This window comes from Neomonachus schauinslandi, chromosome 6, assembly GCF_002201575.2.
Source record: "Neomonachus schauinslandi chromosome 6, ASM220157v2, whole genome shotgun sequence".
Taxonomy (NCBI): Eukaryota; Metazoa; Chordata; class Mammalia; order Carnivora; family Phocidae; genus Neomonachus; species Neomonachus schauinslandi.
The window spans coordinates 38,682,870-38,686,520 of NC_058408.1; the positions used below are offsets into that span (position 1 = coordinate 38,682,870).

Here is a 3,651-nt window from a genome sequence, read left to right on the forward strand (position 1 = left end):
CATATGGAAAATTCTATGGGGGAGGAACCATTTGGTTTGACTGATATTCAGATCCATTTTGGACAATTTAAGTTTGGGCTTGTGGAATATCCAGGGAGAGATATCAAGTAAAAGCTGGAAATATGTGTCTGTAACTCATGAGGAAAACCTGGGTTGGAGATGAGATTGAGAATCTCTAATTCTGGGTATAAATGATTTCTCCATGAAAATGAGTGAAGTATGAGAAAAGGAGTATCAACTAGAGGAGGAGTAGCCAGTAAAGAAGACTGGGAGGTTGGGCGCCTGGGTGGCTCAGTTGGTTAAGCGACTGCCTTCGGCTCAGGTCATGATCCTGGAGTCCCGGGATCGAGTCCCACGTCGGTCTCCCTGCTCAGCAGGGAGTCTGCCTCTCTCTCTGACCCTCCCCCCTCTCATGCTCTCTATCTCATTCTCTCTCTCAAATAAATAAATAAAATCTTTAAAAAAAAAAAAGAAGACTGGGAGGTTGACCTTGGGCTAATAGAAATGTAGATAAGGTAATGTATAAAATTAAGGACACTTTAATATTTGTTTTAAACAATAATGACTTATTTGCTTGAAATAAGATTTCTTTAGTAATTTCATCAATCTGCCCCTGCAGGAAAGAGGGGATATGCTGAGTGACTCATAACATGTCTTATACTTCCTGGTTAGAATCCAATCTTGCTCAGTATTTTCATATAAATCATGGTGCCTTATTTAAATAAACAAAGATTATCCTCACAAATATAGCTCAAAACCCTAGTTAGTAATGTTTCTAATAGTTTCTCCTTAAGGCCATTAGCTTGTAATCACTGAGTCATATACATACACAGTATTGGTTATGTGCAGAAACAACTCAATTTTTATTATTGGTGAGCGAGCAAATGTATGATGTCATCTCATATACATGTGCACACATGCGCACGTGTGCGCGCGCACACACACACACACACTATCTTTCTCCCCCTTCCCTAAACCTCACTTCTCCTTCTTGGCTGTTTTTAAGGTACAATTACAACACTATGAATGTCACATTTCTAGTTACAGTTGTCATGAGCTTTTAAAAATTTAAATAAAAATCATTACTCAACCCATGGCTTAATAATCAACTCAGTATACATTTAATAAGCACTTTTGTTCACGCTGACACAATAGTGGGTTAGGTGACTCTCCCTGCACCCACTGAACTTATTGAGCAATAAGTAAGCCTTTTTATGATCAGAGAACATCGGCTCTCTAGTTATTTATGTGTGTGTGTGTGTGTGTGTATATATATATGATCTTATTTAAAATGTGCAGATGATGTTGTTTGGGGCTTTTTTATTACATATAAATTATATAAAAATACAATTTCAGGTTATCATTTTGATCATTGTACAAGCTATATATATGTAAAATCATAGATAAGAATGTAAGATTTGTAGGTTTGGGGGTGAAGGGTTTGACTACAAAGAAACAGCACAAGGGATTGTTGAGGGTGACGGAACCATGCGGTATCTTGATTGTGGTGATGCTTCCACAACTCCGCATTTGTCAAAACTATAGAACTCGATACTCCAAAGAATTTTACTATATGTAAATGTAAGAATAAAACAAAAATTTTAAAATGTTGATCCATAATAATTACTACTTCAAAGGGTGTTATTTAAAATAAATTCGACTTGTCACTTTTTGGTTAAACCATTTACACACACACACACACACACACACACACACTTCTCTGTGTAGAACTTCCAGACAAAAGTTATTTATTTGCTTGTAATCTTACTCCAGGGGAATTCGGTTGACTTTCCCAAGATACAATGGAAGGTGGCTGTTCAACCCTTTTTGCCCGTGGTGCCTCAAATTTCTACTCGTTCGTTAAGAGAACCCTCCAGAGACAGATGTATTACAGCATTTTGAGAACAATATTCACACCCATTGCTGGAGAGTGAAAAAAGATAGCTGAAGGTTCAGCTCTGTGAAACAATTTAGCGGCTAAATGTGTTACTTAGGAACTAAATCCAAGCAGGTACTTGGAAAGAAGCAATTCGAAATGGTGACAAACACCTCCCACGGTATATGCATATTAAGACTTGTGCTCAGGTCTCCATGCGGCTTCTGAGCACAAGTAGACTCCAACTCCGCATCTCTCATGCACTCTGTTACCTCATGGCCTTCCCTTGCGGGTGATGGATGCTAGCGTTCACAGAACAGCGTGCTGATGCATTTTTTCCTGCCATTGTATGTAACATGTTTTCTAATTCTTTTGCTCTATTCAGCATTTGACCCCAACGATAGGGGATTATGGTATTAACTCTCTACCCAGCACACATTCTTTACCGACTCTCACTAAATACTGTAAGCCTGTGGCAGAGAGGAATAAAAGTGAAAGCATACCGTCTGGTCTTAAGCTGAGCACACAGAGGGTCGTGATCCAATTGGAAGGGAAGCAGAATTTTTAAAAAGAAAGAGGTTTGACCAAATTTTAATCCTTGTCATTTTCATTTCTCTTACCCTGTGGATTTGGGTGATTTTATTTACACTGTCAGCTTGAGCCTAGGGATTGGAAATCAGGCTTTTATGGAGATTATTAAAAGTACATAGAGTACACTAAAGGTTGGGCTCACTGATATATGCTGCTAAAAATATGAATGTGAATGCCCTGGTATTAGATGCCACTGGCGTACATTTCATCCTCCTTAGAAGGTTATTCTTGGGAGCTGGACCTGGTGCGATGGTAATGAGATGCAGGCTGTCAGGATATTTCTAATAGGTAGCAAATGACCAGGGATGGAGGTGAATTAGCATTACTCAGATGAGAAGGTAGCTCTTTATACCATTAATGCCAATGCAAAGTAAAAGAGAGGGCATTGCAAAATAGGGGGAGAAGGAGGGCAGGGTTAAAGCTTCAAGGATTTATCGATGGGTTGGACGGACCGCAATGTCACCCAAGTCCCTAGGCTGGGTTTTGGTTGGCATGAACTTCTCAGATGCATCGCTAGTGACTTTGAGTTAGGTAATGTCATGTAGGCCTAGGTTACGAAGATAAAGCCCTAGACCTCAGCCACAATCTTTAAGATCTCAGCAGTAAAAAATGAAATGGCTTACCCAATCACAAAATACTAGAAGCATTCAATGCTGCGGTCTCAGGTTGCAGCATCAAGCCGGTGGCTGGAGGGTATTTGAAAATGTTATTACAATGTTGTAGGGTTCCATAAACCAGGGTTAATGTGAGATGATACAGCATACGAGAATGATGATGTGAAAGAGGCCACATGAAGGCTTCCTGAGAACCTTTATAACGACAGGATGTTTCACATTGAGAGAGCCCTGGACCTGACCATGCGGCAGCAGATCTGATCTTTAAGAGCAGTGGACAAAATATGAGGCGGCTAAATTCTACCTTGAACCATATCTGAAAGAAGTTATTCAGGAAAGAAAAAGGAGAGAAGAATGGGCAAAGAAATAATCATGGAATGGAAATCTGCGGTTGCCACTGCCTTCAAATATTTTTAAGTTGGGTAAACCTGAAATGTACAATTTAGAACTGTTTGAGCTGCAAATGTATTACTTTAAAAGATTTTTTAAATTTCATTTATTTATTTGAGAGAGAGAGAGAGAGAGCACAAGCAGGGGGAGTGGCAGGCAGAGGGAGAAGCAGACTCCCCG

General features: G+C 39.6%; 1 pseudogene; it reads left to right on the forward strand.

Moving 5' to 3' along the window:
- Positions 1–3,117: 3,117 nt before the first annotated feature.
- LOC110574189 lies at positions 3,118–3,451 on the forward strand (annotated as a pseudogene).
- The last annotated feature ends 200 nt before the right edge of the window (positions 3,452–3,651 follow it).